Genomic DNA, 9317 nt, shown 5'->3' with positions numbered 1-9317 from the left:
GAAGCGGGGAGGCCACTGAGCTGGGCTGGAGGACGGGTGGGTTTAGGTGGGGGCAGGGAGAGGAGCACGTGGGCTAAGGGCAGGGACGGGGACAAGGGGGTCCCTGAGGGGAGTGGTGGAGGCAGCCGGCCCAAAGCGCCCACCGCGGGACCTGATGTACAGAAATGGCCAGTACACGCCGGGAAATGGGATGGAGGGATGCACGCGCACGAAGGAGATGGGCTGTGTTTCTCCTAAGATGCAGCCGGAAGTTCGTGGGACAGTGCAAGTGTGCAGCATGGAGAGCCAGGAGCCCCGGAGCGAAAACCCAGACTTTGGCCTGCGAGGTATGCCCCAGCAAAGGAGGGACACAGGGTTGACATCCCGGCAGGCCCTGGACTGGCATCGGCTGGCCCTGTGGTTTGGAGCAGAGGGGGGCCTGGGGGCAGGGAGATCAGAGGACGGGTTAGGTCAGTAATTCAGGCTCGGAAGGGCCTTGAGCTGGGCGGTGGCCCGCTCAAGCAAAGCAGGGGCCGATGGGTGTGTCCAAGGGCTGTCCCAACGCCTGCACCCCACCAGCAGCATTCCACCCTCACCTTGAGAAAAGGGAGTCCTCTAGAACCTGGAAAGACCACGGTTACATATGCCATGGAAGACGAGCTCTTAATGCCGGGACACCTACAATTCCAGACAATTCATTTTTTTAAAGATTGATTGATTGATTGATGGATTGATTGATGGATTCATTCATTCATTCATTCCCCCCCTTGCGGCTTGTTCCTTTCTTTGCTGTCTCTTCTCTGTGTCCATTCGCTGCGTGTTTTTTCTGTATCTGCTTGTCTCCCTTTTATTGGGTCATCTTGCTGCGCCAGCTCTCCACGGCGCACGGGCCAGCTTTGCCTTCACAAGGAGGCCCTGGGACACGAACCCAGGGCCCACCCTGTGGTAGGCGGGAGCCCAACTGATTGAGCCACAGCCACTTCCTGAGACAACTCATTTTGATTCAAGGACCTCTCAGTCCAGCCCGCCCTGGCTCTCCAGCTCGGTCCTCTCTCCTCTCTACTGTGAGCCGGTTACAGTAAAACCGAGATTATTACTGCTTCACGGAGACAATAAACTCATCCCCACAGGTCTTGGGTTTGGGTGTCACCCACCTACAGCACACTGCTCACGCCCACTAGGATGTCCTCTCTCCTTTTCCTTGCCATGGGAAATCACCCAGGTCTCAAGGCCCATTTTATCTGCTGTATCCTCCTCCAGGCAGTCCTCCATGACCACTGCAGCTCACATGGCACGCTCCCTCGACAGAACCCCAATTCCACGCATCATCGACACCACAAAGTGCAGCGTGATATTAAACAGCGCATCATGCCCATGCTCAGATGTTTGGAACTTCTACATGACATGCAACTGCCCCCAAAAGACCCTGAGCTCCTTGAGGTAATGAATTTGAGACTCCTTACGTATTTGTCACACTGCTAACCCAGTACATATTAGGTGCTCAACAAATTTGTTCTGAGACCACAGCCAGGACCCCACAGGCTCTTGTAGGAATTTTCTCCTTGGCCCAGCAAGTGGGGTTAGCTGGCAAAATGGCAGAGACAGAATATGAGCATATAACATGCACTCCTGATCAGTGGAAAAGGCCCTGAAATCCCACCTCCCCTTTCTCTCCTTACAGCTCGAAGAAAAGGATTAGCTCCAAACCACACAGAGCTTCCTAGACCTTCAGAAGGCACTTCCCACGTGGGAACTAAAAAGTTGACATTGCCTTTTTTTTAAAAGATTTATTTATTTTTCCCCCTTCCCCTCCTCCCGCCCTGCTGTTTTTGCTGCCCGTGTTGTCTTCTCTTCTCGGTTTTTCACCTCTAGGATTCACAAAGATTTGATCCTGGAGACCTCTGATGTGGAGAGAGGGTCTCTGTTACCTGTGCCACCTCAGTTCCTGATCTCTGGGGCACTTCACCTTGACTCTCCCCTTGTCTCTTTTTTGTTGCATCATCATCCTGCTGCACGACTCATTTGCGCGGGCACTGGCTTGCCACGCGGGCACGCTCTCTCTTCCTCTTTTGCACCAGGAGGCCCCGGGGATCGAGCCCAGGTCCTCCCATACGGTAGGCGGAAGCTCTGTCACGGGAGCCACATCCACTTCCCGACCTTGCTTCTTGTGCACGATGTAGATAAAAGGGTTGAGGGACCAGGCTTTTGAGTCTGCATCGAAGGAGGAGATTAGCTTGTCCCTGGGGGCAGGTGGGCAGGGAGAAGTATCAGGCACAGGCCAGTGGGCACTGGCGCCCGCGTGCCTTTGGGGAGGAAGGCGGCTCTGGATGCTCGTTATGGGAAGAAAGCAGAGGACGCTTGACTTGGCAGGTGCAGAAGGGAAGCCGGGAGCAGTGTAGATACGATGCCCTTTGGAACAGGTAGTTACGGGGCAGGGGGTATGTGATGGTCATCATCCCTCAATCAGAAAGTGTTTCATTTTAGACACCAAAATATACCAAGCAGTCACAAATCACAAGCAGAGAGGGTTAGCTCCAGGGGGTACGGGAGTAGCAAGATTCTTGCTTGGAGTCAGGAGGCTGACCCCGGCTTTCTGTGCACACGCACACACACATGCACACTAGGACACCAAGACAGTGACTCTAAGCTCACTTTCTAGAACAGACTTTTCTGATTTGGGTGACACTTCCTCTGTCATGCCAAAGCTCCAGTCTGTTAAATAAAAATAAAACCTGCCCTGGAAGTTTCTGGGGGCAGACCCCCTTTTGAGGCTTGGCAGGAACTTTTTTAAAGATAAAAACTGACCAAAGATGGGACTTTCAAAGAGAGCAGAGCAGTCCTAACAAAGTTGCAATTTTTGCAATGTTTAATGATTAGCTGGTCTTGGTCCGGTAAGGATAGCCTATTAAAAATGGATGTGGAGAAGCGGATGTGGCTCAAGCAATTGAGCTCCTACCTGGCACATGGGAGGTCCCAAGTTAGGTTCCTGGTGCCTCCTAAAGAAAAACAAACAGGGAAGCAGACGTGGCTCAACTGAGAGAGCATCCATCTACCATATGAAGGGTCCAGGGTTCAAACCCCAGGGCCTCCTGACCCGTGTGGTAAACTGGCCCACGCGCAGTGCTGCGGTGTGCAAGGAGTGCCCTGCCACACGGGGGCGCCCCCACATAGGGGAGCCCCACGCGCAAGGAGTGTGCTCCGCAAGGAGAGCCGCCCCGCGTGAAAAGAGCGCAGCCTGCCCAGGAGTGACGCTGCACACACGGAGAGCTGACGCAGCAAGATGATGCAACAAAAAAGAGACACAGTTTCCCAGTGCTGCTGGATAACGCAAGTGGACCCAGAAGAACGTACAGCAAATGGACACAGGAAGCAGACAAGAGGGGGGAAGGGGAGAGAAATAAAATTTTAAGAATAAAAAGTCTTAAAAAAAAAAAAAAAGAAACACAAACAGACGATGAGCGAAAACAACAAGGAGATGAGCAAAAAATACTAAAAAACATTGAATTGTACACTTAAAATGTGTGAATTATAAGGTTTGTCAACTCTATGCCAATAAAATGATTTCAAAAAGAAGTTAAGAGAGAGAAAGCTACACTGAGTCGGCCTCCCTTTGCACACAGACTCCCCTTTAAACCCTCCTGATGGCCAGAGAGTCATCCCCTGTGCCAGGAGGGTGCCGTCCCCCCTCGCCCTCTCCACGCCTCCCAGGGCACTGGCTCCTGAGCACTGCGACACTTAGGACTAAGCACTGTGACACTTAGGACTGAGCACTGTGACACTTAGGACTGAGCACTGCGACACTTAGGACAAGTCTCCAGAATGGCGCGTGCCCTGAGATCATGTACGACAGTGCTTGGCACATGGTGTTCCAAATATGTAGGTTGAAAGACAGAAACTTCCAATCCTTGTCAGAAGGAGAGAGAGGCATGAGGAGGTGACTGTGAAAAGGCGGGGAGGGGGAATAGATCCGTTTATTTTCAAACAGGAACAAGTTTAAAAGAGAAAGCAGATGGTCTTTATTTACTCTGAATCTCTTCCAAACAGCTCTACAATTTCATGTGGATGATTTTAAACCTTCCATTGGATCTAGAACTGATTTTCAGGAATACCAGTGATTGAAGAGTGAGCTGCCTGCAAATCCTCACATATTTCAACCTCTTAAATGAAAAGGGGCCTCCTCAAACGTATTATTAATACATCATACTGGTTAAAAATTAAAAGGGGCCCTAAAATAGATTTTTGGGGAAGTGGATTTGGCTCAATGGATAGAACATCTGCCTACCACAGGATTCAAACCCAGGGCCTCCTTGACCCATGTGGAGCTGGCCCATGCGCAGTGCTGATGCGTGCAAGGAGTGCCCTGCCATGCAGGGGTGTCCCCCGTGTAGGGGAGCCCCACGCGCAAGGAGTGCGCCCCGTAAGGAGAGCCGCCCATTGTGAAAGAAACCGCAGCCTGCCCAGGAATGGCGCCGCCCAAAGAGCTGACTTAGCAAGATGAAGCAACAAAAAGACACAGATTCCTGGTGCCACTGACAAGTATACAAGTGGACACAGAAGAACACATAGCAAATGGACACAGAGAGCAGCCAACTGGGCGGGAGCAGGGCGGGGGAAGGGGAGAGAAATAAATAAAAAATAAATCTTTAAAAAATAATAAAATAAAATAGACTTTTGGTTGTTTTGTTCTACATTGTACCATGTAGCTATGCCACACAACTGGCTCAAAATATTAATTCCTCAGAGACAGCTCTTGCAGGGAAGTAGATTCAATTAGCATCACATCTTTAATTACAAAGGATATTATGTACTTTACACATGTAATTATTAATTTTATGGCATCATGCCATCCAATAGATAAATAGAGACTGTGAGAAAATTTACCAGCTTTTTGGGGAGTGTCCCCATAAGGGTATAATTTTCATTCTAACAAACAGCTAAAATGGAGATAATCCTACAAGGAAATTGTTAACCAGTTGGGATATGATGAGTTCAGAAATTCTTCATGAACTTTTTGTTTTTGAAGTGAAATTGCAGAAACATTCATCAGACTCACATGTCTGAGGAACAGCGATAGTGCTGGAAATACAAATATAAACGATCTAGAGATTTTTGTTTTCGAGGAACTCACTGTCAAGCAAGGGAGACAGACATGTAAATCAGTAACTTAAGACGGCCTGATAGGGAAACGGACTTGGCCCAGTGGTTAGAGCGTCTGTCTACCACATGGGAGGTCCGCGGTTCAAACCCCGGGCCTCCTTGACCCGTGTGGAGCTGGCCCACGCGCAGTGCTAATGCGCACAAGGAGTGCCCTGCCACTCAGGGGTGTCCCCACGTAGGGGAGCCCCACGCGCAAGGAGTGCGCCCGTAAGGAGAGCCGCCCAGTGTGAAAGAAAGTGCAGCCTGCCGAGGAATGGCGCCGCCCACACTTCCCGTGCCGCTGACAACAACAGAAGCGGACAAAGAAACAAGAAACAAGACGCAGCAAATAGACACAGAGAACAGACAAGGTGGGGGGGGGAGATTAAATAAATAAATAAATCTTTAAAAAAAAAAAAAGACGGTCTGATAAAGGCACTAATGGTGAGACAGAAAGAAGTGATTAGCAGCCGGAAGGTAGCAATGGCAGGGATACAAGGAAGGAGGTAAAGGATTAAGGCGAATACAAATGCTTTGGAAATTTCAAGGCCTACAAAAGTTGGGAAGACTTTGGAGGAGGAATGCACAGCATGTGCCACGGCCCACAGGCAGGAAGAGTAGTGAGCTTGGGACAACCCCTTGTAGATCTGCCCACCTGCGAATTAGTGGGATGGGTGGTGCAAATCAGTGGAGGTGGGACTGGGAATGCAGGACCAAAAGGCAGGTTTATGGGATCTCTCTATGTTCCGCATCTCAAAATGAATAAAGGAAGCCACTGCCCAGGAACTCAACTTCATCTTAAAACACGCAACAGGAATTGGGTGGGTTGTTGAGGTAACATGAGCCGTACTAGGAGCCACTGAATCGAGTCATCAAACTTAACTACCTCTTCCAGAAAAGAAGGAGCATCAAAATCAAGAGTCCAAGGAACTAATAGAGCTGTTGAGACACCACCGTCGCCCTCTTGCAGAGAGGAGGGTTTCCACCTTCTCCCAGGAAGCTGCTGCTGCTGGCAGTTCTCCTTCCGCACCTGCGCTTCTCCCTCCCTCTGGCCTCTCTCCTCTTCTTAGGGCTTTGTGTTGACCATGAGTGCATAGGAGCCCTGCTCTTTACCCCCTGTTTCCTCTCCCCACCTTCCTTCAAAAAAGAAAACAAGAAAAAAAGAAATTCCTTAGAATCAAGACATGGCAAAGTTCATTTGTACAGCCAACAATTTTTTTCTTCTTGTAAAGTAAATGATACTGTATTATTACCAGCATCTAACCGAGGAAGTGGATGAAGAATGAAGAGAATCTTTACCCAGGGCTCTAAATATATTCCCTCATTTAACCCGCTGAGCCCTGCTTTGAAGAAGGCATTGTTAACCCCGTTTTACAGACCTGGGCTTGATCACAAACTCCGTGTTAGTGGAAACTAGCAGTTATTCCCACCCAGCCCAGCTCTGAGCTCAGCTGTCTGGACAAGCGTCCAGCACAGAAGATGCAGATAGATGATGGGTGGGGCAGGCTGGGTGCTTGTCCAGGGGGAAGGTGACAAAGCTTTACCTAGTTGTTTCCTGCCCTCCTGCCCCTCGCCTGTCATCAGTCCTCATTTCACCAGTAAAACATATATTGATGGAGAACAGGATGTTCTGTGTACTGTATTAGACTCTAGAGAGGAAAAGTCAAAGCTTCTCTTTTTTCTTTTATAAAAAAGATTTACTTATTTATTTCTCCCCTCTCCCTCCATTGCTGCTCTCTGTGTCCATTTGTTGTGTGTTCTTCTGTGTCTGCTTCTATTCTCATTAGGAAGCTCCAGGACTCAATCCTGGGACCATCCGGAGTGGGAGAGAGGCGATAATTCTTTTACACCACCTCAGCTCCCTGGTCTGCTGCATCTCTTATTATCTCTCCTCTGTGTCTCATTTTGTTGTGTCATCTTGCTGCGCCAGCTCTCTGTGTGGGCCGGCACTCATGCGCAGGGCAGCACTTCATGTGGGCCAGCACTCCACGTGGGCCAGCTCACCACATGGGCCAGCTCGCCTTCACCAGGAGGCCCTGGGTATCAAACCCTGGATCTCCTATATGGTAGACAGGAGCCCAATTGCTTGAGCCACATCTGCTTCTCTACATATATTTCTTCATACCCCAACTTTTTCATACAGGGGATTTGAAGTCATTTAACACAAAAATGCATGGAATAACATGGCTAAATAAAAATAAAAACAATGGCACCTTGGATAGCATAAATAAAAGTAGTTAAAATACAAGTTAAGGTGGGGTGGATGTAGCTTTGTTGGTTGAGTGCCTGCTTCCCATGTATGAGGTCCCAGGTTCAATCCCCAGTACCTCTTAAAAATAAATAAATAGATAAACATTAATAAAAAGAAGGAAAGAAAAAAAACATATATGCAGGCTATAAGGACTTACGTAGTTGTAATTCAGCCTCAGATTTGACTTTTTGCTTATTAGCACCCACACTGAAAAGGAAAAAAATGGTCAGTTACATAGTTCTCATTGTTAGAGAGAAAAAAGAAACCGTTCCTCAGGGGAAGCTTAGTTTTTCTAAGAACTTATTCTACAATATATTCCTCATGCAGAGTTTCATATTAGCTTCCACCCTCCCCCAACCCAAGTTAGAGTAGACAATATCCTGATTTTACATTTCCTTAGCAAAAGCAATAGAATAAAACTCTCCAGGAAAGAGTAATACAATGATTTTCAACCTGGCATACCCATTTGTATCAGTTATCTATTGCTGTGTGACAAATCACCCCAAAATTTGGAGGCTTAAAACATCTACATCTTATTTTCTCCTGATTCTGAGGACCAGGAAACTGAACTGGGCAAAGATGAGCAGGCCTACCAGTGCCCAGGCCACACACTCAGAGATTCTCATTTCATTGATCTGGGCAAGGGCCCATTTATTAGCAGTTGTTAAAAAGCTCTCCAAGGGAGTGGATGTGGCTCAGGCAGTTGGGCACCTGCCTCCCACACAGGAGGTCCCAGGTTCGGTTCCTGGTGACTCCTAAAGAAGAAATGAGCAGACAATGAGCAAAAACAAAACAAAACAAAACTGAGCAGACAACGAGCAAAAAAACAACACGCAAACAGACAAGGGAGCCATCTCAGAGGGAACAAAAAGCTCCCCAAACCGAGCAGGTGTAGCTCAGTGGTTGAATGCATGCTTTGCATGTAAGAGGAGGTCCCGGGTTCAATCCCCAGTACCTGCTAGAAAAAAAAAAAGCTCCCCAAGTCATTTTTATATACTGCCAGAACTGAGAACCACTGGCCTAGTGCATAGCCCTAAATCACAACTCAGTGGGAGCAATTATTCCCAGCTGAGGAAAAGGTAGAAAAGACTCTAGGATTAGCAAAACTGTATTGAAAAAGAAGAACAAAGTTGGAGAACTCACACTTTCCGATTTCAGATTTTACTACAAAGCCACAGTCATCAAAATAGTGTGGTACTGGCAGAAAGAAGATCAAAGGAACAGAAATGAGGGTCCACAATTAAACCTTCACATTTAAGGTTAAGAGATTTTCGAGAAACAGAACTGGCATGCGCGTACATACACATATACATGTATAGACATGTGTATTTATATAGATAAATATTAAATGACTTTTTTAGAGGAATCTGGTTACATGACTGCAGGGATCAATCCGTCCAAATTCAGCAGAGCAAGCTGCAAGTTGGAAACTCCAAGGCAGGTGAGGTTGAATTCCTGAGGAGACACTGGCCAGCTGAAGTAGAGGCAGGAATTCTTCTTTCTGACTTCTGAAATCCTCAGTCCTGGCCTTAAGCTCTCCAGCTGATTGGATGAGGGCAATCTCCTTTGTTGATTATGGAAACCAAGAGCCATGGATGCAGTCATCTGACTGGAGCTGTTAACCAACCTCTCAAAACCCCTGCAGCAACCATCAGCCAGCATCTGACTGGAGATGCTAACCCGCCTACCAAACCCCTCACAGCAACCATCAGCCAGCATCTGACTGGAGATGCTAACCCATCTACCAAAACCCCTCACAGCAACCATCACCAGCATCTGACTGGAGATGCTAACCCATCTACCAAAACCCCTCACAGCGACCATCAGCCAGCATCTGACTGGAGATGCTAACCCACCTACCAAATCCCCTCACAGCAACCACCAGCCAGCATCTGACTGGAGATGCCAATCCACCTACCAAAACCCCTCACAGCAACCACCAGCCAGCATC

At 48.3% G+C, this 9317-nt stretch overlaps 1 pseudogene; it reads left to right on the top strand.

The window, feature by feature from the left end:
* The first annotated feature begins 238 nt into the window (after positions 1-238).
* The window catches only part of LOC101426187 (sepiapterin reductase pseudogene), a 50531-nt pseudogene continuing 41452 nt past the window's right edge, over positions 239-9317 (top strand).

Source organism: Dasypus novemcinctus, chromosome 22 (assembly GCF_030445035.2).
Source record: "Dasypus novemcinctus isolate mDasNov1 chromosome 22, mDasNov1.1.hap2, whole genome shotgun sequence".
Taxonomy (NCBI): domain Eukaryota; kingdom Metazoa; phylum Chordata; class Mammalia; order Cingulata; family Dasypodidae; genus Dasypus; species Dasypus novemcinctus.
This window is presented reverse-complemented; position numbering and strand designations above follow the sequence as displayed.